The sequence below is a fragment of the Macaca nemestrina genome, unplaced genomic scaffold, assembly GCF_043159975.1.
Source record: "Macaca nemestrina isolate mMacNem1 unplaced genomic scaffold, mMacNem.hap1 Scaffold_58, whole genome shotgun sequence".
Classification (NCBI taxonomy): Eukaryota; Metazoa; Chordata; class Mammalia; order Primates; family Cercopithecidae; genus Macaca; species Macaca nemestrina.
Window position 1 is genome coordinate 158,607 of NW_027257749.1, and position 25,412 is coordinate 184,018.

Here is a 25,412-nt window from a genome sequence, read left to right on the forward strand (position 1 = left end):
GAGTTATAACTAGTTAAAACCTATTTTTAAAATTTTGTCACAGAATATGGCAGTTGTGGTGGAGCCTGGCCAGAGACCCCCACACTCAGACGCTGTTGCTTGCTGGAGTTGCAGGCGTTGCCTGCATCGGCTGCCCCTCCCGGCGTGTCTGTGTTCTTGACACGGGCGCCCATCGAGGCTCGGCCTGTGAGAATCGTGCCACCGTTTGTCTCCGTGTTCCTCTGAGGTTCCGCAGACTTCACGGTCCCGTGGAAGAGCGTACGGTATCTGCTTGCATCCTGATTTCCCCAAACCCCAGGACAGACCAAGAGTTCCTTACACACAACTGCAGAGGGCCCCGTGGCGTGGATTTGCAGAGACACAGCCTTTCCCCAGCTTGGCCTTCGTCTCCAGAGTTGGCTTTAGGGTGATAGAAGCTTCCTTCAGACTGGGGGGCCTTGAAGCTTTGGTGCTAGGAATTCGGTGAGCAGCACGGATGATACCCCGTTTCTCTGCATTTGTAGCAATAGTTGTTAACACGACCACGAGATGTACAGAGGAAGGAAAAAGGAGGTTTTATTTTCAGAGTAACACTCTGTGCTTTGGGAAATGTGGTCTTGGGGGAGCTGTAAGCACACGCCCCTCAGGAGGGGAGGAGGCCGCGGCATTACACGTTCCGGGGTTTGTTGGCTGTGTGTGTTCATCGGGCTCAAGGAATGTCTGAACGTTTACAGGGAAAGTGGGGTTTGTTCATCCGGTTCGTACAATGTCTGAACACTTACAGGGAAAGTCTAGCACACATGCAGTGAGTTAACCTGTAACATCCATGTTCGCCTTGGGGCAAGTGTAACATTTGAAATGAGGTGGACTGGGCGTGTCATGTACAAAGGTGAGCTGTTGGGCGCAGACGTTTATGCGCAGCATCAGTCACAGCCAGGACTGGCTCAGGGTCTGCAGCCTGTGGCAGGAAAGGACACTCATGAGGCCATTCTGTCCAGTCGGGGCTGCCGGCAGGGTCCCAGGGTGGGGCTGTCTGGTCGACCGGCATCTGGAGTCCACCCAGGTCCAGTGGGCAGCGTTCCTCTAAACCAGGCTTCTGATTGTGGAGGAGACTTCATGCTGGTTAACACACTGTACAGGAGTAATGTTGTGGGGCTTTGGGGTCCACCTTCCCTATGATGCCGGTTACATTTCTCTCCGGACCTCACAGCCACAGAGATTGCACCTCGTCTGACAGCTGGGGGTGCCATGTTGACATAGTAATTTATTGTATTAACTTTTTATTACTATTTTAATAACCTTTTTTTTTTCTTTTTAAAGAGATAGGGTATTGCTGTGTTACTCAAGCCAGTCTTGAACTCCTGGCCTCAAGCAATCCTCCCACCTCGGCCTCCCAAAGTGCTGGGCTTATAGACGTGAGCCAGTGCGCCCAGCCTACAGCCACGTTTTTAAAACTCAGCAGTTTAAAAATCCTATTCCTTTTACCCCCTCAAGCAGGCTGGTTGGCCTTGTGCAAACTGGGGTGTCACGATCTTAGCCCCCCTTTTATTTTTCCCTTTGGCCTCAAATTCTGATGAGAACAGCAGTTACAAAATGGGCTTTAGGTGATCCTTCCGTTACTAAAGCCAGAATTCTCACCAGTTAGAGGTGTCTGTCCCCAGGATTCCAGAAAGCTGTTTTGAATCAAGCCCGTAGCAAATAAGTAAGGAACTAAACTCTTGGTCCTCTGCTTAGTACCAGGGGAATGGGTTAGTTGCTGATACCCTTTGATCTGTGCTCACGTGCTGCATCTCATCACGGGAAGCAGAGTCGCCCTGTGGAATAAAGCCCGGCTCAAGGTGGCGCGTCGAGACGCTTGGGGCTGTCAGTCCCTTATACAGCGGCAGACTTGGAGACTCAGTATCGCGTGCAGAGCCCAGGCAACCGGAGGGCATCCACCTTAGAGACCACATGGACGGTCGGCAAGGTGGATGTCCGGGCATATGGCCTTGACAGGGCCCACTGCGAGGTGAATTAGGAATTCGTTAGCAAAGAAATCAAACTCGCCTTTGGGTCCCAGCTGCTTGGAAGGCTGAGGCGGGAGGATTGCTTGAGGCAGAAGGTCAAGGCCGCGATGAGCCATGATTGTAATACTGCACTCCGGCCTGGGTGACATAGCGAGACTCCAAGTCAAAAAAAAAAAAAAACACAAAAAAACCCCTCAAACCTTACTCTTCATAGCAAGAGGGAGAATTTATCCAAGTAACTGAAACAAAATCTTAGATGATGTAATTTCAGTGGCTAAGTGAGCTGTCCAGCCCACGTGGCTGGCTCACAGCGCAACAGAGCCAGGTGCTGCTGCAACTGCCCCCCAACCCCGATCGCTTGTGAACATTTTCTGTTTTCCCATATCTCCCTTTTGGATACGTAGCTCGCTACTTTATAGCTAAGCATCAGTAAAACAGGTTGTCTATTTTGAAAAGTAACTATTTTGTCTTTTAAGGACAGAAAATGAAGCAGGTGACAATAGCATGGCAACCTGGTGAATAGATTTAGAGGAATATTTAATACTTGGCACCACTCTGATCCCTTCTTCTCTCATGCTTAGTTACAGCTACCGCCTCCTAGGACAGAACACTTTGAGCTCTGTGAGTAGGAATTAAACATGTTCTAAATCAGAAGTTTTAGTTAAGCAGTATTTTATGTGAATGCCCAGATCCTAAGTGTTCACTGTGCTGGTGTGTGGTGTTGAAGAAGGAACGAGGGCTTGGGGCTGCGTTTATGGTGCAGCGTCCGGGTTCCCATATGTGAGATGAGGGCCATGAGACACGGCCTGGAAGGTTCAGACTGTGGGATTGAATGGATCTACCCACTCCTGGAAAGCCTCAAGTCTAACTTGACTTGGGCTGGTTTTAGGGAGATGCTGGCAGCGCTGTCCTCACAGGTTACTGGGAGGGGCTCTGGCACCATCACCGTCAGGTGTCTCATGATCAGTCCAGCTTGCTCATCTCGGAAGCTGCTGGTCGTATTCTCGTTCCTGTTGTTTGTTGCGTGTTATTTAGGGTTCTGTTCATGTGGGGACCTAGGAAGTTTCACAGTGAGAAGGAGAGCCGCTGAGCCACCTTCCTGCCTGGACGCCAGCCCCACGGAGGACCGTAACTGCTTGAGGTTGGCTTCTGCCCCCGGCCTCACCTGTGGAGGCATTGATGCAGTGGTACTTTCTAAGCTCCTGGGGCACACAGTGCTGTTGTGTGGATCCACAGGCCACTGTGGCGTCCAAGCACGTGCTCCTGGAGGAGAGGACTCTGCGGGCACTGATAGTGGGAGCTGGCTGAGAGTCCAGCGAGTGAGACTCCCTGTGACGTGCACAGCTGCCACCTGCACAGCCCCTCCTGACGCCAAGATGGTCGTGCGATAAATGCACAAAGCGTGTCTCCAGCAAAAAGCCGCCGAGTGTCCACATCCAGCATATCCACCACGGTGGCTTTTAGGTGTTAATACGATGAATGTGAGCAGCAGGTGGTCTGCGTCGAGTGTGACTGTGCCAATGCAGTTTTGTTCTCATGTCTTGATGAGCATGAACGGTTCCTGACGAGGGTAGGTAACGATGCTGTGACCTGAGACTGCAGTATTGTAGCTTGAGGAACCAAGGAGTTCTCTCTTGCAAACCCATCAAGGAGGATGTTCCAGGCTGGTGACTGCTCCATGAGGTATTCAGGGATCCAGGTTTCTTCCCGACCCCTGCTCTGCGTTCCCAGGGTCACGGCTGTCCTTGCCGTGGTTGGGAATGGATGATTACCATGCTGGCGGAGAGGCTTAAGGTGAGAGTGGCAGTGATTTACCTAATCTACATAATGACAGGGAGCCTGGAAGTAAATTGTAGCCATGGCCTGGAGGATGGATGATGGATGTTGGTGAACGACTGGCTGCACTCACCGCAGCTGGCCCAGGAATGGGGAAGGATGGCTGAGTATGCCATTCAACGGTACCTGGTTCTTTCAGATTTGACTTCCTTATGGATTTTCTGCTGTAAAGAGGAGAGAGCCTGTGGTTCTAGGCCAAGCATCTCACTCATCTCATAACATCTTGTATCCCTCAGCCAACATTTATGTCAAGTTTTAGAAGTCCTATCAAACTGGCAAGCATTTCTCAATTTGGTTTAACCATTGGATTTTATATCTGTGTCTGCATCTCTATTTTACATCTATGTGGTTATTTGACACTCTGTAGTACCTTTGTAATAGGTTCTATCTGGTGGAAGTTACTTTCAACAAACCCTTGCTGCTACTTGAATTTTCAAGGTTGCAAGTAGAAAGGAGAGAATAAAAACCACATCTTCTCTAATTTTAAAATTTGTTGTTTCTCAAATCACACCAGAAGTACAGATATTACAAATTACAAAAGCAGCCAGAATCAAGGTTAAGAGATTTCTGGGTGATTCTGGCTAATCAGCAGTATTTGCTGAGGTGTGTGCAGCAGAGCAAAATGCCAAGAAGCCCGGGACGGGGGAGAGTTGGGAGGCCAGGCTGTGACTTCAGAGGTGCTGTTGCCTCAGGAAGAGGAGCTAGATGTCGAGAGGATAAATGGCCACAGGTGTGACCACCGCCATTCTTGCCGAGGTACAGAGGCCTTTGTACAGGGGCCTTTGTGAGCTGAGTTAAAAATCGAAATTGAGAGAGTGCAATGCATTCTTAGTTTTTAAAATAAAATGCTAATAGAGAACGTTTTGTTTGTAAGAATGTAAAATGTTACATCTTTGTTTAGAATTTAAGAATAATAATTTGCTTCTGAGATCTTTGTGACTGAGATTTGAAATCTTAAGTATGGTTTTTTCTTCCATGTTTTATACATATGCACGTATACACATATATGTAAGGTATATAAAAGGAAAATAAGCGTGTCTGTATTCACATTTATATACACTTCCATAATGTGTATACTTCCAGTCACACTTAGGTCTAAGAGACTATGACTTGACTTGATAACCATGAGAGGGTAATCGCGCCTCCCGCGTTCCAGGCCTCACACAGACCGTGCCAGGTTTTGGAAGCAGGAGTTTGTCTGCAGCCACTTCGGGAAGCATGTGGTTGCCAGGATTGCCTAGAGCTCCAGGCTGTCTCCAGTTCCAGCCTCCCTGGGGTAGAAGCTGCCCTACCAGGGGCCTGGACATGGACGTTAGGGCCTGGAGCCAGGGACCGCTCCTGAAGCGGGGGGCTCCCCTCACGGTTGGGCATGAGAACCGAGGATAGGAGGCGGAACCAGCCTAGGGCCAGTGCACGGCTTCCCTGAAGTGCTTGCGGGAAGCCCCAGCTGCATTTTGCTGACCCCATAGCACCTCACTCTGTGAGATCCCCCTGGCCCACCTGTCAGGTTCCTAAAATGATGAAGGTTTCCAAAGCTGTGAATTTTTAGGTCTAGGCTAAAAAGTCCTGGGACAGACTCACAGGGTTCTTTATGTAGAAATGATGAGTGTGCTGGTGACTCAGAGCAGGCACTGTACCCTCACTCCAGGGTCCTTCGTGCCAGGTGGAAACGAGCGTGTGGGTCACCCAGAGTCCCTGCATCCTCACTCCAGTCACTGCTCTTTGGTTTCTTAATTAAAAGCCTAAAAGCCTTGATAATGAAAATGTATTCTCCCCAGAGAGTCGAGTTTCCGGTTATGGAGGCTCACCTGTAAATGCCGTGCCAGGTCAAATATGCTGAGATCTGGGCCAGGTCCTGCTTCCTGCCCACGGCCAAAGCAGGTACTTCATTTGGGATGTGACCCAGGGGGATATCTGAGAGGCCTGCCGGTCCCCGAGGGATGAATCCGCTGGCCTTCACACTCTGCTCCGGCCTCCATCAGCTCCTTTCTACCTGCAAACGGCCTGCTTTGACGTTGCCATCATTGGAGATATGTTAGGGACTCAGTATGGGTTGACACCCATAGGACCAGCAGATGGTGGAAAGGTGGGAACCAGGGCTGGGAGGGTGGTGACCACGGCCAAACTGAGAACAGTGGTGGGCTGGGAGGTCCATCTTCTGTCTAAAGTGTTTTTCAAACTAAAAAACATAGTGTCTCAGGAGCATGAGAGGGCAGGCCACAGACGGGGAGAACGCATCTGTAAAAGACTCATCTGAGAAAGGCTGTTATCCAAACCGTGCAAGGAACTCTCAAAACTCAACAAGAAAATGAACAACCTGATTAAAAATGGACCAAAGACCTGGACAGATACCCCAACAAAGAAGATACACAGATGGCAAATCTACACGTGGAAACATGGCCCGCGTCTTATGTCATAGGGCGAGGCGTCACTGTGCACCCATCGGCCTGGCCAAAACCCGAACTCCGACACCGCCGCGTGCTGGTGGGTGTGTAGGCATCAGGACCCTCACTCATCACTGGAGGAAGTGGGGCAGCTGCTGTAGGAGGCAGCGTGGCGGTTTTCCGTGGAACTAAGCTCTCCGACCACAGGAGCAATCACAGTCCTGGACGTTTACTCGGAGGAGCTGAAAGTTACTTCCATGCGGAAATGTGCACACAGACGTTGACAGCAGCTTTATAATTGCCAAAACTAGAAAGCAACCAAGATGCCCTTCAGCAGGTGAATGGATAAACTGTGGTATGTCAGATACTGGGATATTATTCAGCACTAAAAAGAACTGGACCCCTAAGCCATGAAGACAAGGAAGGATCTTAAGCGCATGTTGCTAAGTGAGACTCCAATCTGGAAAGGCTGCCTGCTGTCTGAGTCCAACCACAGCACAGTCTGGAAAAGGCAAAGCTGTGGAGACAGTCAAACAATCAGTGGCTGCCAGGGGTTGGGGAAGGGAGAAATGAATGGTAGGAGCATAGGGGATATGGAAGGTGGGAAACAACTCCAGGTGGGGCTTTCATGGGGGATCCATGCCGTTCCACGTCTGTGAAACCCACAGAGTGAGCAGCAGCAGGCCGAGTCCTCGTGTGAGCTGTGGACTGTGGGTGGTGGTTCCGTGTTGATGCGGGTCTGTCGTCATACAGACATGCTGGTCTCATGAGGGCAGGAGAATGATGGAGGCTGTGCCTGTGCTGGGAAAGGAGATAGGTGAGGACTCTCTGTACTTTCCTCTTGATTTTGCTATGAACCAAAAACTGCTTTTAAAAACGTCTATTGAAAAGACAAAAGAGTGCTGGCCAGACAACATCTGTGTGAGGGTGTGGCCTGTGTTCTACATTCAGAATTTCCGTTAGAATACACACATCTAAATTTTTCAAAGTTAAACCTTTGCATTAAGTAACTCACTACAAAGTTACAGTATCAGCTTGAGAGCTGCCAGGATGGCCAGGATCCTGTATCCTGACAGGCTTCTCTCCTTACAGGTGCAGTTGACGTCCATGGCCACATCCCAGTAAGCGGCAGGGCTGGAATCAGGAGTCAGGCTTTGCGGGACAGAGAGGAAGTGAGATCTGCAAGCACGTGGCTGAGGGCCGGCAGGGGGTAGCCCATGGCAGGGGGCCGGCAGGGATGACTTTTTGATCAGTTTTCCTTATCGCTGAGGCCTTCCTAGACTTGGGGAGTTGGAGTCCCCACTCTCGGGTGCCTCAGAAACCAAAGGCTGCTCGTAATCCTCAAGTTCCAGATGCCTCAGGGGAGGTACCTGGGTTGTTGGGTACAGTTCCGTTATTTGCTGCTTGGTGGGATTTGCCCGCAGGATTTCTGGTTGTTTTTAAGAGCTGATGTTTGAGCTGCTTAAAATCACATATGGATGTCGATTTACCTATAAAAGTTAAGAATAGAATTTTAGTTCAAAGAGTTGTGAAAATGCTCAAGGTCATGTACTAATGTATACATTACATTTGTGGAAATATCTAAAAGTCCAGGATTTATATTAAACAATTCTCTTGATTTTTGTAATATCTACCTGTCATTTTTCCATTTGATTAATAGATGTCAGAGGGCTTAAATTTTGAGTGCCTGAATTCACTGAAATTAAAACTTCTTACATCAAATGTAATTGAACTGAATGTAGCCAACAGTGCATGCTTTTATAAGTACTGATTAAAATATATATAAAAACACATATCCATGAACATGCAGGTGTGGGCAACATATTAAACCATGGAAGTAGAATTAGTATTCTTTGTTTTCTGAGAAGACAAATTTTTAAAAAGCCAAGGGGTCTTATAACTTTCTAGTTTCCAACTTATTTGCCCTAAAGTGGAAGATTGACAGCAGCAGAAGAGGAGATCCTGGGCCAGTGCAGGCTCTGGGAGCAGCGGGGTGAGTGCTGGAAGGAGCTGGCTGGAGGCAGAGCCAGGGAGGTGCTCAGACAGGCCAGGACGGCCTCAGGGCACGCGGCTCAGTGAGTGAGAAAAGGTTCACATTTCTTGGAGAGCCCTTGACTCTGCCCACGGAAAACCCAAACTCCTTCCAACGGGGATGTGCATCTCCTGTAAAAGTTGTTACTCCCAGAAAGAAAGCCAGTGGATGTAGAAATTTTACGTATGCAGAAATTATTTCAAATTTGTTTCTAACCTTATCCTTCTCTTCCCCCATCTTAATGTGTGGTGACTTTCTGCAGGTGACGCACACATCTTAGGAGAGCGCTGTATTTCAGTTGTTGTTGGCTCTGTTGTGACTTTGTGGTGTCCGATGTTCTGGTTCTGAGGTTCTGCCCAGAACGGGGCTCCTCCCTGCTGAGCGTTGCTTGTTGAAGGCCCGTGTGGAAACTTTCCCTGTAAGCTCGTTGCTCGCAGCAGTCTTGGTTCAGAAATCTTTGGACCTCCTGAGACTCCACACAACCTTCTAAACTTTCTAGCGTGACCTTTTCATTTTACTGTTCCCCATTAACTCAGATGTTTTCCAGAATGTAAGTAATCTGCTGAATGCAGGGTGGGAAGTGCCCTCCGTTGGCTCTGGGGAGAAGCATGGCTGTTTCTCCGGGTGGAGCTTCCCGCCCACCATGGTGTGCTCCAAGACGCAGCAGGGTTCTTTGGCAGAAGTAACCGTCGAAGGCCCGTGTCTCCGTGGCAGGGTGGCTGTGGGTATGCGGCCTCGCGGCCATACCGGCCCCTCCCCATCAATGGCACCACGGAGAGGCGCAGGGGGAGGCCTGGGATCTGTCTCCAGAGTCACAGCTGTGCTTCCGAGACTGCGTCGTCGGTGTGTAACTAAACATGCAGAGAAAATGTTGGAGATAAGCAGGAGACGGTGTCTGTCCCTAATGAGCTCAGGCGTGCCCTTGAGAGGGTCAGATTTCTGTGCGGCTGATCTGGACTCAGCCTGGCTGTGGCAGTGCAGGTGACTGCTAGGCTTTGGCAAGGCTGCACCCACTGTCCGTCTGAAATGGCCCCCTTCCCTGGCTCGCGGTGCCAACTGGGCCCCCAGGTCTGATTTCCCGCTAGGACGGAGGCCCTGTGTATGTGTCGGGGGAGGGGAGAGGTGGGGGTCCTACTTTATTGCCGTATCCAATGCCACGCGGGGTCAGCACTCAGGAAACACGTGCTGTGTGGGTCAGCGATTGAGTTCAGAAACCTGGAAAATTCAGCAGTGTAGGCTTTGGGCATGACCCGTCCAGCCTTGGGGCTCTTTCTTTCTCTGAATTTCCTTCCATGGCATCCTCCTCATCCCAGGGGCCCCTGTTCCCATATGGCTGTTGGCAGCTTCACAGGTTCCTCTGCCTCCCCTCCCGGGCCCTGGTGTGGCTGGGGCAGCTAGTAGCTGTGCAGACCCCACAGCCAGTAGACCGTTGGTGCCAACGCCTTGGGCCTGGTTTACTTGAGTCAAGGACTGCGGTACATGGCTGAGCCCACCCTAAATGCCTGGATCGGAAGGCCTTGTGTTGCAGAGGGGTGGGGGTTGGATATTGAAGGACAACCTGCAAAGCAGAAGGGGAAATGGCTGTGCTGGATGGGCAGCTAGAGGAGTCTGTGCAGAGCCTGGGACCCATTGCAGACACAGAGCTGACATGGGCAATGCAGTGACACGGCCACCGTGGAAGTGGGCAAAGTTACAGGCTTCAGACCGATATGGAGGGGCTGGTCTAAAACGATCCTTATTTTCCTTTAATCCTAGCAATTGCTGGCTTACAGGGTGGGGGAGTGAGATCTGTGGTGGCCGCGAGGAGAGACAGGGATTTTAATTAAACCCCTCTTTCTGGGAGAGGGGAGTAGCTGTTTCTGTAGGGCGGTAAGCATCGTCATCTCAGGCAGCTCAGGCTGCTGTAACGAAACACCATTGACTGAGTGGCTTATGAAAAACAGGAATTTGTTTCTCACAGTTCTAGCGGCTGGAAGGCAGGATCAGGGTGCCGCACGGGTGGATTCTGGTGTGGGCTCCTTCCTGGTTGGCACACACCTTCTCTCTGGCCCTGACACAATGGGAGGGTGAGGGATTTGCTGGGCCCCTTTCTGAGGCACATATCCCATTCAAGGGTCTCCAGCCTCGGGAACTCATCACCTCCCAAAGACCACCTGACAGCATCACATTGAGGCTGAGGATTTCAACCTGTGTTTTGAGGGGCAGGCAGGCAGTTCGTAACCTTCACCTACTTTGTGTATTTCTGACTCAACATTGAGTCTGCGTTCGGCTCTCCAGGGGACAGAGCCTGTGTGGACACTGAGCAAGGTCAGAGCTGCAAGCATGTACACATCGGGGGCAAGGGAGCTGCCAGGGGTGTGAGAACGGGGTTTCAGCGTCAATCGGAGCTGCTTTCCTGGCAAATGTACTCATAAGCTATCCTGGCAACATTTGCTTTTCATGAAGAGTCGATGACGTAGTGGGGGCAGCAGGCGGTGTTGCCAGAAGCTTGGAACTGATGAGCAGCAGAGAAGGGGCAGAGGCCATGACCTTGGGGTGGTCAGCAGTGCCAGGTGTCTGCCCTCCAGGCCTCACGTCTGTGACTGTGCAGAGACCGAGCCCACCGGGGCTTGCCGGCCGGTGTGGCTCTCATGCAGGTGATTATCGCGGTGTTCTTTCTATGTAATGTTTCCTCAACCCTATGCCCACCCCACCAATTTCTGTGCCTAGCAGAAATCATGCTGCGTTTCCTTGATGAAGCCTTGAGTTTCCTGTGGAGATGTAGGAATAGCATGATTTGGCTCACGTCAAAATACTTTGCAGTGAAGCTGCACGGAAGAGGATTCTAGGCTTCCATTTGACGTTTTCAACAATGCCTGAGTGTTACAGGACCGTCTTGCTTGTTAAAAAGCACCAGATGAAAAAGGCTACTGGTTAATAAAGGAGACTTTTTACATTAGCACAGAGAGGGTGGCTTGAGATAAATTCAGCGTAACGTAGGTGTGTTGGTAAGCCATCAAAAGGACCATCTCTCTGCTGGCGACACGTTTTCCGGTATTGGTTTTGTTCTGTAAAAGGATGACTGGCATTCGGTAGAGTCATTCCAGAAGTCACCTGGAAGGCGTCCACGTGGTGCCTTGTTTTCTCCTGACATTCTGGGCACCACGAGGGATTATTCCTGTCTTCAGCACTAGCAGGAGACTTTTCCTGAACACCTGCTCCTCTTTGGCGTTGTGGGTGTGAAGGGGTCAGAGTGAGCCTGTCTTCATGGAGTTTTCAGACACCATGGGGATAGTGTGGCTCGAGTGTCGGGCTCGGGTGGGAGGGAGACTTTCCCCAGAAAACAGCTGCCGTTTCCAGGACGGCCCTCGAGCCCTCCTCCCTCTGTTCCTCTGCGTCATGTCTGAATTAAGGCTGTTCTATCGTAGCGGGGGTGTCATGTTAACTGGAAGTGTGCTTTTTTACTGGGCAGTAAGTAAATTAATGGTACATTTGCCAAGGACAGCGAGGTTTGATTTGATGAATCCAGTGGGGGAAAGGAGAAGGGGCTTGGCTGTGTGGGGATGTATGTGATGGGAGCAGAATGGAGTAGCCATGCAGGCTGTTGGGATGGAGGGGCCACGACCGCATTTCCATGGGATCCGTCGCTGTTTGTGCCACTAGACCTGAACCTCTGTCTCTACTTCTAACACCCGCATAGTGAGGAAGCCCCTGATGGGCCTGGGTTGTTACTTCCCATGGCCATTGCTGGGAAATGCCCCGGACGCCTCTCCTGGCTGGTGACGGCCCTGGGCCTGGACACTGGCTTTGTCCTGAGTTGTTTCTTCTTGTGGCTATCGCTGGGAAGTGCTCCGGACACCTCTCCTGGCTGGTGATGGCCCCAGGCCTGGACACTGGGTTCGTCCTGAGCTCTGCGAGGGGCTTTGGCTCCACGTGCAGCAGGCATCTGTGCATCCCTTTGGATGTGAGATGTTGGCGCTCGGCTTGGAGGCCAGCGCAATCTGGGTGTGGTCAGGATCCAGTTCATCCTTTGGAGAGAGAGCACCTGCCCGGGGACCCCTCCGAGGTACATAGTCATGCAGTGCCCTCACAGGATGCCCGGTCCTCCGAGAACTTCCCGCCATTCCCCTGGACTCTCAGGTATGGGAGTCAAGTTTGGTGTGTGTGTCACAGGCGGGGGTACTGAGGACACCACGTGCCTGCTCGTGCGAAGACCTGAAGTGCTGCGTGAGCTCGTTCCCAAGGGGCCGTTGGCATCTGGGGGCCTGTGGGTGTCTTTCCACTGGCAGGAAATAATGGGTGGCCCATGTTACCTTTTGTGTCTTTTTTTTTTTCTTTGCCGAAAAGCCCTAATGCCAACGTCGCTGTCCTGCTATTGGAACCGCCCACCTCAGGCTCAGTGGCCCTCCTGTTTCTGGGCTGCTGCAGTGTTGTGTTGGGGTAACTGTGTTAACTTCGTTTGAATTTTCTTCCTGTTCTTTTGGAATAAGTGTTGATAGTTTGTGCTGCTTGTTCACCCCAGAGGCGAGGATGTCCTTTAGGCCTGGAGGAGCACAGCCCCTAGAGGGAGGTGCCGGGCCTCTACCTCTCATGTCATCCGCAGCCCTCTCCACATGTCTGCTCTTCCCTCTTCGTGCCCATGGCTGGGGTCACGGGCCGCTCGCTCTGCTGTTTGAGATCCTCGGAAAAGGTGTTTGCCCTGAAGGGAGATTGGGGGTGTGCGGCTGATTTTAAGTAGGAGGAAATGATCGTAACAGAATGAGCAATGCCTAGCACTTAGTCTCAGGCTTGAGAAATTGTGTTTTAGAAGCAAGGTATCCCCAACTCCGGTTTCCTTCAAATTAAATCTTTTAAAGAGTCCACAAATATAAATAGTTAAAGCCTAAAACTATGCAACAGAGGGCCTAGAGCCGAAGCCACTGCCAACTCTGACTCCAAGACACCTCAGAAACTTGGTCCTCCTCCTCCTCAGAGAACCCCCCCTTCTGCTCCTCCTTCCACACTGCTCCTTCCACACTGCTCCCTCCACACTGCTCCCTCCACACTGCTCCCTCCACACTGCTCCCTCCACACTGCTCACTCCACACTCCTCCCTCCACACTCCTCCCTCCACACTCCTCCCTCCACATTCCTCTTCCGCCCCTCCCCTTCTTCCTTCCTTCCTCCCCTTCTTCCTTCCTTCCTCCCCTTCTTCCTTCCTTCCTCCCTTTCCTCCTCCCTCCTCTTCCTTCTCCCTCCTCTTCCTCATCTTCCCCCTCTTCCTCATCTTCCCCCTCTTCCCCCTCTTCCCCCTCCTCCACCTCCTCCCCCTCCCTGTCCTTGGGCAACCTCCATGGAACTCTGGTTCAAAGTCACTGGTCTGTGGGGCCGCCCATTTGATAGACGAGTACGCTGGGGACCAGACACAAGTGACTGACTCAGACCAGCTCGCATGTCGTCTCCTGCCTCCTGTAACACCGGGTTGTCCCTAATGGAAGAGAGTCAATGATGCTGCTTCACTGGTCTCCAGGGAAAACAGGTTGATAACAGGTTATAAACATGGGAACGTTTTGGAAAAAGCGTCGTTCACTTGTCAGCTCCATCTCTCCTGCCCGGAAGATGTAGGGGAAACCTGCCTTCAGCCCACCCTCATCCCATAACAGGACAGAGGACAAAGGGGCAGAGACCCAGGTCCTGTCGGTGCCCTCAGGAAACCCCCCATTTCCTCCTCATGGTGGAAGTGGAAACCATCCCACTGGACTAGATTTTCCCGGGAAGCCCCTTCACCCCGAAAGCAAGGAATCTGGTTTGAGCACACACCATTCTCGGTGCCATGACTTTCTGCTGCTGAACCCTGCATACGTGGCCCATTGATCTTGCTAGTCCAGTGTTACTGGGTCCTGGGAGTTTCTGTGGGCTGATGGCAGGTGTTTACCATTGTGTTCAGAGGGGAGAACAGAACTTTATTTGTCGAAATCAGATGATAACCATTGCCATGTGATTCCTTGGGTTGGTTTGGGTGGGGGGTGCTCAATGCTTTTCCTGAGGGCTAAGTTCTAGTTTGAGACCGTCTGTCTTTGTCGCCCAAGCTGGAGTGCAGTGGTGCGATCTTGGCTCACTGCAACCTCTGCCTCCTGGCTTCAAGCAGTTCTCCCTGCCTCAGCCTCCCAAGTAGCTGGGATTATAGGTGTGTGCCACCACGCTTGGCTAATTACAAAAATGTTTAATATGGCCTGGGTTTTGCCATATTGGTCAGGCTGGTCTCGAACTCCTTGCCTTAAATGATCGGCCCACCTTGCCCTCCTAAAATACTGGGATTACAGGCTTCAGCCACTGTGCCCGGCCTGATCCTGACATCTTTTAAAGCTGCCTTCATGTACCAAAAGCCAGTCTATGTTTGCAAATCAGTCTTGAAGAGCCTAGGAGGAGAGGGATAAGCTTCAACTAGGTAAATAACTGTGCATATGTTAAAAATATGGGCCAAAATCTACCCCAAATGTTAACTCTTCTGCTTTGCGTATTATATCCATTTATAGTTATTTCAGTACTAAGATTTTTAAAGACTCTTTTGATAATTATGGAGAAATTACTATTAAAACTCAGCTGCATTTGTAACACTTCAAAGAACTAATTGGATGACATTTTTCCCAGAGGCATTTTGGATTGTTACATAATTAATGTTTATCTCTTTGCCAGAAATCTTTTTTTTCTTTTCCAGAACAGATACCTGAAAAGAAACTTACCTTTGCATTAAGTGTTATTTCACTGTGTGACAATCAATTTTTGAACGTGAGAACAAGATCATCATGTATTTTTGGGATAAATCTTGCTTAATAGTGATAATGCTAAGTGTTAAAATTATGCAACAATTTGTTTCTTTGAAAATTACTATTTGCCTTCTCCCCAGGTGGGAGCTGATGAGAACATGGATGTAAAAATTAAATTGTATTTAGCTTGTATAAAATAAGTTTTAAAAAAAGCTTTTTTTTTTGTTTTGTTTTGTGCTACTACTGAAGTTGCTTCGTTGTGGAAATGAGGTTATTGCAGGCACCTAGAATTTTATCTCCTTCACTTGTACAATGGGAAGAAATTCTCCAACAAGCACAGGAATCTGACTTTCTGATATTGAGACTCCTAGGCGTCAAGCCCCGTGGAAAGGTTGGTGGTTACGTGAGCGTTGGCGTTGATGTGGGCACCCTCCAAGTTGGGTGCAGGGAGCAGGGAAGGGCAGAACAGGCCCCTCAGAAGCCATGAGAAAATCAAGTGTTGGCAGCAGCGGTGAGGGTTGATGTCAGGGGCCAGGAGGAGGTGGTGAAGGGAGCATGTGCCTCAAGGCAGCCCTGGAACCCGCGGTCCCTGCAGTGAGGTCTGATCTGCAGGGGACGTGGACGGCCACGTGGCGAGGCCCACGGACAGCCTGGACTTGGCTGCCTCAGAACTCTGGTGGACGTTGCAAACGGCCCCACAGGGTTGCAGTGCACATTCCTCGGACAGAGAGAAGACGCTTGGAACTGTTTTCGGCACGAAGCCAGCGCCCTGTGAACAGTGGCCACTGCTGTCGTGACTGAGTGCCGTCCAACTGGAGGCATTTGCTCTGCTCAGTTCACTTAATTGGGCTTAAGTGAACTTAATGGGGTTGCCCTGCCTTTAACAAGCTTGATGCATTGAACGAGGACTCAGTCAGTAAAGTACTCTGTAAATATGTTCTCCTGGCTAGAGTGAGCAAAGCCCAGGGAGAGAGTGGTTCCTCAGTATTAGACAGGTGTTTGTGGTGGGGCCAGCTGTGCGGCTGCCAGAGCGAATGTGACTAGGAAGCCTCTGTCCCCCCGGAGGTGGCCAGCGTAACTGTTACACGTGCCGTAGGTAGAAAGTGGGCACTGCTGGGAAACTTGCTCATGTTGCTGTTTTCTGATTGGAAATTCAAGGTTTCTGAGCATCCTACATCGAATTTGTACATTGCTGAGACTGTACACCTTTCAACACTTGTTTTTTCCTGCTTTTCGGATCCATACAACCTGGCATTTGGCCGTGGCTTCCAGGACAGGCTGGATGCAGAGTGAAGTCCTCTCCTCACTGTCAATCTTTGCAGATGTCTTTCTTGAGAGTCTCAGTTAGGTTTTTACTTAACTAGACTTTTAAAGTTGCCATGCACATAACTCTACCAGTTACAATCGTGAGCTAACGTGGGTTTTTGGTTTTACTTTGATGAATGTTTAACATTTGCATGCTGGATGTGGGGGTGGAGGTCATTTATCTGCTTTTCATTTCCTTCTTGGTTATACTTAGTGACTTTTCAGGTACGGTGTGGAAAGCCTGGTACAGGGTGAATTGCAGGCTGCAGTGTGGCGCGGTGGACGAGAGGCGCGGGCTGCAGTGTGCACAGTGGATGAGAGTGAAGCTATTTCCATCATCGAGGGAAACACACAAGAAACAATTTAAAAAACTGATCATCTAGCTTGAATGAGGTCCAACAAATTCAGTTTGCAAAGTTTAACTTCCAAGTTAACTTAGTAACTTTTCCCCTAAGTCATTAATTTAGTAGCTTATGTTTATTGCCTAAAGCAAGTCATAAATTCTAAAATGAATGACTAAACATGTAATAATTTAGGCATACAGCACCTGAAGGGAAAACTGCCAGTATGCTAAAATATTGGATACAGATGCTCAAAAAATATAATGTAACATTCTTACAATGCATGTGCTTTTAGCATGTAACTTGGTGAGTAGTTTTGAGCTATATTTGTAGGAATGTGTATCTTGAATACCTTAGGACACCACTGGAGATGTGTGCTTGAGAGGTATAAATACTCAATGTTCTTCTCCCTTCCCTTAAATAAAAAACATTAGCTCCCTTCATTTTTATTTTTATTTTTTGAAGTGGACTCTCGCTCTTGTTGCCCAGGCTGGAGTGCAGTGACGCAATCTCGGCCCGCTGCAACTTCCGCCTCCGGGGTTGAAATGATTCTCCTGCCTCAGCCTCCCCAGTAGTTGGGATTACAGGTACCCACCACCATGCCCCGCTAATTTTTGTATTTTTATTAGAGATGGGGTTTTGCCATAGTGTCCAGGCTGGTCTCAAACTCCTGACCTCAGGTGATCTGCCCACCTCGACCTCCCAAATTGCTGGGATTACAGGCGTGAGCCACTGCGCCTGGCCAGCTCCCTTCTATAATGATTTATACAGTTGTTTTTGCTTTTTGTATTTTTGAGACGGTGTCTCACTCTGTCGCCCAAGCTGGAGTGCAGTGATGCAAATCTTGGCTGACTGCAGCCTTCACCTCCTGGGCTCAGGTGATCCTCCCACCTCAGCTTCCTGAGTTGCTGTGACTAGACACACGTCACCACGCCCAGCTTTATTATTATTATTATTGGTATTTTTAGTAGAGACAGGGTTTTGCCATGTTTTCCAGGCTGGTCTCGAGCTCCTGGGCTCAAGCAATCTCCTGGCCTCAACCTCCGAAACTGCTGGGATTACAGGCGTGAGCACCACATTTGGCCCATTTTTTTTTTTCTTCCAGGATTAGGAGTCGACTTTCAGAAAATCCTTCAACCTTGCAAGCTTAATTTTCCATAAAAGTATTCCTCTAGGATAAAAACAAGACACAAAGAAGTACGTGTGGACTGCAGTTAAAAATTTTCAACACAACTTAGCTTAGGAAAGTTGACATTTACAAAGAGCAGGAGGCCCGTTCAGTGCCTTCTGGGCACTGGGAATGGCGGTCTGTGGGCGACCCTAACATGTGCGGCGTCCTGAGACGTGATCGTGGTGTTCACGCTTTTACCGAGGGCTTCCCGGGAGTACCAGAGGCTGTTCTTCTGCGGTCGGCCAGCCAGGCAGCAGCTGCTGGAGAAGGAACAAATAGCAAAAGACAGATGTACACGGTGTTATTGTGGCAGAGAGGTTAAAACCAGGGTCACTTTGTTCTTACAGTTTTAAAAAACTAATAATGAAGTCCTTAAATATGTTCAGGATTTCAAAGCAGTTGTTGGTGTGTCTGTGTCTCTAGCTCCCGTTCGGGTGCTTCCTGAGAAGAGAGCTCAGAGACGCCACCTTTCCTTGATGAGGTGACAGTGTCTGGAGAGGTGTGAACCCTGTGGTAGGGGGGGGTGAGTGACCTGGGGGGAGGCTGGGTCAGCGTGGGGATCCACCTCCACTCCACGTTCCTGTAGGGAATCCACAGTTCTAAGTCTTTATGATAGGGGTAAAATGAACCTGGAAGAGGTGTTATTTTTTAAGAAGTAAGTGCCATGCTCTTTTTTCCTCATACTTTTCCGTGTTTAAGCAGCATTGAAGGATAAGGCACTAGTAGCATGTTGTTTTGGAAACAATGTTGTTGGTTATTTTACATTGAATATGGTACTAAGGTTGCCTGGTAACAGAAGTTTTTCTTTAACAACATGGGACTCTGTTGAATCTGTTGCCCCATTGGCTGAGCCGTCTGAAATCAGTGCAGTAGCAGCTGAAGAGGCCTCTTCCCCTTGGAGGAAGCCGCTGGATTGGCAGGAGGCACCGCCCTTGATTGAGGGAGTGAGGCTGGTTTGCACGGACCCCACGTGGCCCCTGCGGCTCTCTCCTGCCCCCTGCTGGTTGGCCAAGCAGCTTCGCGACAGTGTGCTCAGTGTGAATGTTCACTGGGGCAGGCCAAGGCTTTTGTTCCAGAAACACTGACTTCAGAAATGGCCGGCCGTGTGTGTTGAGTATGGCAAGAAAGACTTAAGTGTGGCTTAAACCTCTTGAACAAAGCAAGTTGATGTTTCAAATGCATCTCGAAGGCTAATGACTTTGCTATGGTCAATATTCAGGAGAAAAGAGGGTTTGATGAAATAGAAAGACAGGAGTGGCAAGGGACGTGCTTGTGCCCCGTATGGCTAAGCGATGGTCCTGGCCGTTCCACACCACGGCCTCTGAGCAGCCAGCCTGCAGATAGTGGCTCAATTTAGATATCCCTGATCTCTGCAGAGCTTTGATCAGGTAGCCCAGGAGCAGATAGACACAAACGCTGACTGGAAACCCTGGCACACGGAGGCACTGGAAACAGCAAGCTGCTATTAACATCATAGTGAGAGGCAATCGCCTGATCTCTTAGAGGTTCAGCTTCTTTTGCTTCTAGACGTTCATCTGCGTTACAATACAGTTTTGCTCAGTTTATCCCCATTACTCCGCTGTCTTCGCTGTTAAAGTCTCAGCCAGCACTTAGCTCTGACACTCCAGGAATTTGACTGTGCGGCTGACCAGGGCTACCTGGCATGGCTGTAAAGCAGGCGAGAGCTTTCCGGAAGGCAGTGACGAGAACCCGAGGCAGGAAAGAGCATTGCTGGTCCACATACGGCAGTGCACCTGCAGCAGAGCATGTACGTGCACGTTCAGGCTAAACCGGTGTAGGAGAGAAGAAAACCACCTATGATTAGTCACTTAAAATGCCACACACCCAACCCTTGAGACCCTAGCACATAGAGCAGTAGTGGTATTGGAGACTTCAGGTGTGCTGAAGTCTGATTTTCTCACTTAACTTTTCCAGCAGCGTTTTCCTCATCTCTAAGCTGGGGCTAACAACTGCCCTGCATAGATTTGTGCATGGAACCGTGCGTGTAAATTGGAGTAGCCCCCAGGACCTAGGAAGGACTCGTGGTCAGTGTCGGTGGTCATGCGTGCTGTACGGGTCCCCCAGGAGGACCATTGCTACAGATAACTCCCTCCGTTCAATGTCACTGAATGTAAAAGGTGGGAGCTTGGCTTCTGATGTGTCTGGTTTGCTGCAGGCCGCGCTGCACCCCGTGGTTTCTGAGCCCTGGGCTGAAGTACGCCCTGCTGCATCGCCTGTGCCGCTTTTGCTGTGCAACGAGAGCTCCTGCCCCGGGAAACTTCCTCGCGCCTGACGAGCACCACAGGCTGCAGCAAGACCTGTCGGAAGCGTGGGCTGGGAGGAGCCCGCCGTGGCCCTGTCCTCTCCAGGCTAGGAGCGACTTTGTGGGGTTTGTCGGCCCTTCTCTCAGGTGTCCTGTATCTCATGGATTAGCTGGCGAGCCCTGTCAGATGCCTCTCTCCTGTCTGGTGGCGCACTCTCTAAAACGCTGCCTGCCACCCGGATCTCCTGGCGCAGAGTGAGGCCACATCTGCAGACCTTACCGCACAGAGTCCGAAGGCATTCGGCAAGAAGGGGAGTGGGCTGCATGTGAGTTCTCACTGGAGAAACCGGTTCTGCTCCCTACTCTGCTTTTGGGGTGCCAGATGTTCAGACCTGCTGTGTCTATCGGGCGCCATGGCAGGGTGGTGGGAGTGGGGGCGGGGAGAAGCGCGGATGGATCCAGGAAAGGACTTAGTTGAATGCCAGCTGTCCACATATTTGTTGCTGGTCTTGGGCAAGCTCCATAGTTTCTCTGGGCTTCCGTTTGATTGTGAGACTAGGACGCCGCCCGAGTCTGAAGATGTCGGTGTGTGCGGGAATGCCTGGCGGTCACCATGGGTTTTCCTTCAGCCTCCTCCGTGCCCCTCCCTGGGTCAATCAGTATCCATGCGTGCCACAAGTAAATTACAGTCCCTCCGAAAAACCAGTTGACCCGAGTTTTATGGTCAAGCATGGTGAGTGTCCTTGCCAGGAAATGCCACTAGATGTCTCGGGCCTGCTCCTCTATGTCCACAGCAATCCCCGGAACAGGCTGGTTCAGGACGTGGGAGGTGGGAGTTGGTGTTGCACCTAGGACAGGCTGAAGTCAAAGGCTCATTTCCTCTGTGAGGGGTGATCAGGATGACACATCAAGAGGAGCCCCATGGCTGACCCTGGAGGTGGACGGTCGGGTCGGATTGGCCGCCTTCCAGCAGGTATTTCGAGTGATGCCTTCCCTGGGTCACGCAGCCCTGATCTGTAGGGCACAACTTCCCAGCTCCAGCCAATCTGGTCTTGCCGTCTCCTTCCAAGAAGGTAGGTGTGGCGCAGTTGCCTTTAAGCGGCTCCTTCTGGACGCCGCAGGGCGGCAGCAAGCAAGCATGGGCTCCTTTTTTATTAGGTTGACCACAATACGCGGGGCCAGCTTTGCACGATCCCATTCAGCATCACACGTGTGCATCGGCCACTCACCTGTCCATCTGCCACAGACAGGCTTGGACAGGACCATTGAGTGGCCTTTACGGCAAAGAGCCTAAAGGGCTCACAGGAAACCTGGACCCAGCGCAATGGTAACAGCGCAGCAATACCTGTCATTGATCAAGGGGTATTCTGGGCCGGTCGCGGTGTTAAGTGATCGAGTTCGGTTAGCACTCTTAGAATTAACCCTCTTTTGCCTATCAGGAAATAGAGGATGGAGGGCATTAACGCCAGGGAGCAGGGAGTAAGGGGACACACAGAGGGGCTGAGGGGCTGGGTGCTCTGAGCCCACGGATCCGCCCCCAGGCCCCGGCTGCACGGGCACCAGGGCTGCTGCTCTGGAGGGGGTGAGGAGCTCTGGGGAAAAGATGGAGCCTGACGTGGGTAAGATTTGGATATTTTCAGAAGAGATTTTCAGCCTGGAATGAGGGTGTAAGTGACTGAATCGGAGTGATGAGCCAGATAGCCCGGCTGCGGGAGCTCCCCTGTGAGGTGAGGGAGGAAGGTCTTGGGGGCGCCTGGCTGAGCAGAGGCGCTGGGTCGCCAGGAGCCGCCGCGGGTTTGGAAAGGGGGAGAAACGCAGCGCCCTGCACTGCAAGGGCACCGAGACGTGGTTGTGGTTCTTCCTGACTGTGACAGGCACAAATGGTGCTGATGGTGGAATGCACGGAGTCTGCCTTCAGAGAACTCCTTGTGTCTTTTAAAACCTGGGCCTCTCATTTAAACTTGGTGGCCTCAGGTGAATGATCAGAAACAGTTTCTGTTGAGGTTGCAGAGATTGTGCGTGGCGTCTGCTTGTGCACAGCCTCTGACTGTGTATAGTCTCTGATTGTGGCCTCTGGCCTCTTTGTGGCCTCTGATTGTGTGGGTCTCTGTGTGTGGTCTCTGTGTGTGGTCTCAGTGCAGCCTCTGATTGTGTGTGGTCTCTGATTGTGCGCGACCTCTGATTGTGAACGGCCTCTGATTGTGGGTTGTGTGTTTCCCGGGATTAAGTAGATGAGCCTCGTGCTGGGGCAGATGTACCTTGTGTTGGGCATGTGGAGGAGGAAGAAGTTTAACCCATCCCCTCTTTGAGAATGGCAGGGCAGTAACAAAGGTGGTTGATTTATACATGGCCATCCTCGTGAGGTGAGGACCTGAAAGGTTTACTGCTTTCCTGGAAAACTGCTCTGGGCATCACCATCACTGATCATGGACAGCAGCTCAGAAGCCCGTTTAAGGTGCAGGGAGGGACTGGCGCTGGTCCTGTCTGTGCCCAGGCTGCTGGTCACACCGACGGCCAGGGGATGGCTGCCTTTGCACGAAGTTGGGGTCAGAGTTAATTTGGGCAGTGTCGGCTTTGATTTAGGTCAAGATTGGTCAGTCGTCCTAAAATACTAGCCATGAAAGCTTTCATAGATTGTAGTTCTTTGGGAGGTTTCTATGCGGTTTTTAAAGCATAGGGCCCATGGCCAGTGTTGAATTACATTTTGTTCAGTGTAACTGACAGGACACTGGACCTTGAGTCCCAGGCCTGCCACCGGGTTCAGGGAGTTTCAGAGAGGGAGATGTTTGTGCTCAAGTTTTCACCGATGGGATGGGACATGGGCATGGGGCTGGAATGCTCTAACCTTCAATCTTCAGTCATCGGTATCACCTGTGCACACGCATATCGTTTTCAAAGATGGACAAGCTTTTGGGAAATATCTGAAGACTTTTCCAGTTTTGAAAGAAGCCGGGATGACACTGGAAACGTCAGGTGTCTTGGCTGCCGATCAGGTCTATCACTACGCACATGGTCCCTAACCTGGCACACCTCTGATCCCACACAGTGGGTGACCAGGTCCGTAACCTCAAAAGCTTCTGATTGGGCGCAGGTGGTGACTAGGTCTGTAACCTTGCCTGGCTCTGATTGGACACAGCAGGTAACCAGGTCCCTAACCCTCGCACACCTCTGATCATGCACAGCGGGTGACGAGGTCCATAACCTCACACTTCTGTGCACAGCAGGTGACCAGGTCCCTAATCTCAAAAGCTTCTGATTGGGTGCAGCTGGTGACTAGGTCTGTAACCTCGCGTGGCTCTGATTGTGCAGAGCTGGTGACCAGGTCACTAACCACACACACCTCTATTCGTACACAGCGGGTGACCGGGTCCATCACCTCACACCTCTGATTGTGCATAGTGGGTGACCAGGTCTGGAACCTTGCATACCTCTGATCGTGCACAACGGATGACCAGGTCCATGACCTGACGCCTCTCTGCACAGTTGGTGACCAGGTCCGTAACCTCACACCTCTGATCGTGCACAGCTGGTGGGCACAGGACCCACTTCAGTGAGGGGCTGACTTCCCAGGTGTGAAGGGGGAATGCTGTGTGGCTCGCTAAGCTCCTCCATGCTTTGGGGTCTCCAGGCTGTGGGCAGCAAGTAGGAGGTTGTCCCAGGAGGCTGCTGTGTGTTGGGGATGGGAGGCAGCTGCAGGGTGGAAGTAGGATGATGTTGTAGGGGGCCACTGTGGGGGGGTGGCACGGGAGGCAACTGCAAGTTGGAAGTAGGATGTTGTCCCAGGAGGCTGCTGTGTGTGGGGGAGGGAGGAGGCAACTGCAGGGTGGTGTGGTGGTCCCCGTGCCACTGATTTCAGGTTAAAATAGAATGTGGACCTCTTTTTACAATAGTTAATTACTCCGCTAGTTTGTGTTGCTGTCTCTTGCTGTGCAGTCCACAGTCTGACAACTCTGTGGTCCCCATGTTTCCCTCCTGCTCGTGTTACCCAATCCTGTGGGTCAGATGTGAGGAAACCACTCTCCACTCCTCATCTGGAGTGGTCTCGAGCTGGGTGTGCTGGTCTCCTTGTGGGCTAAAGTGTTCTTCTGTTACTGTTTTCTCTGTTTTTTGACTAAATTTAGCAGACTTGTGTATGGTGCAAACATTTTTAAGAATGTCTTTTGCCTTTATGGAAAAAACGCCTGCATTGCTTTAAAATGAACCTTTCCTGTGTCTCTATCCTTCCTCAGATTGCTCTGTGTTAGAAACTCAGTGGTGTGTGTGCTTCATGGCCTCATTCCATCAAGCACTGTAACCTCTGATGGCAAAAGTGACTGCACTCAAGGCAAAAAACTTTGCAAATGTTGAAAAGAATGAGCAAAAACAATATATTGTTCTCTTGTCATCCTGAAATGGCTACTCTTAATATTTTGATGTAGTTCTTTCAATTCTTTTTAAGTAAAGTTGCTTCTAACACAAGCACTTTGATTATATTGATCAAATTATATTCAGGAAATAAGGAGAAAGTAAAAAGAATATCCAGTTTGGGGCAAAAAGGAAGACGACATAGAAAGAGGCTATAAAACTCCCTGCAACTTGAAAAGCTGGGTTGTGGTGGTTGTGGTTTTGTTTTTACCGTGAGAGACCACAGGATTCTTCTTGGCACTGAAGGGCAATAAGATAATACCCTGTGTGTGTTCTGGTGGCTGTATAAACCGAGCCGCATGTCCTCTTTCGAAGCAGAGAAAGCATGAGGTTTGAGGTAGTGGTTTGGTAACTCTTTGAAAGTCTGTTTGTAGGACTGCACTGCAGAGATTAGGTCAGTCTGAATTAGAATCGAATGATCTGTTCAGGCCTTGGGAGCTTTCTACACCGGGTGTACGCCTGTTCTGGATGTGGTGTAGAAGGAACAGGACTGGGAGGGTTTCTTGCTTCCCAGTCATAGAAATGCCTGCAATTATCACTGTTTGTTGTGTTTCGGGAAGCTATTTCAGGAGGGAAGTGTCCGTTCCAAGGCTGCTGGTTGGCCTTTCATCACCCTGGGGGTCTTGGTGTGGGTCACTGGAGCCGTGACTGCTCATGAGGGGAGCTCTGTCTCTCTCGCTGCCGCGCTGGTAGACAGCTAGTCACCAACACAGTGTGTGTCCCAGTGGCCTTTGAGAAGAATTCTCTACATCATTTTTATACAAGGTCCTTTTTCCTTTCAATGTCAACATCGTGTCTTCTAGCCAAGCGATATGTTCTTGCAGAAACAGGAAGTGTGGCCCAAGTGAGAAATGAGGGAATTGATCCATAACTGCTATCAGTTTTTATAGAGTTGAGCCATTGTAATTTATACACAAACATGTTAAATCTGTAGAAGTGAGTCACGGTGCCAGACCCTCACAAATG

The 25,412-nt window shown here is 50.5% G+C and overlaps 1 protein-coding gene across 10 annotated transcripts in view; it reads left to right on the forward strand.

Annotated features, from left to right (window-relative positions):
- LOC139361539 (disco-interacting protein 2 homolog C-like) overlaps nucleotides 1–25,412 on the forward strand; it is a 159,074-nt gene that overhangs the window by 120,463 nt on the left and 13,199 nt on the right. The window lies entirely within an intron of this gene.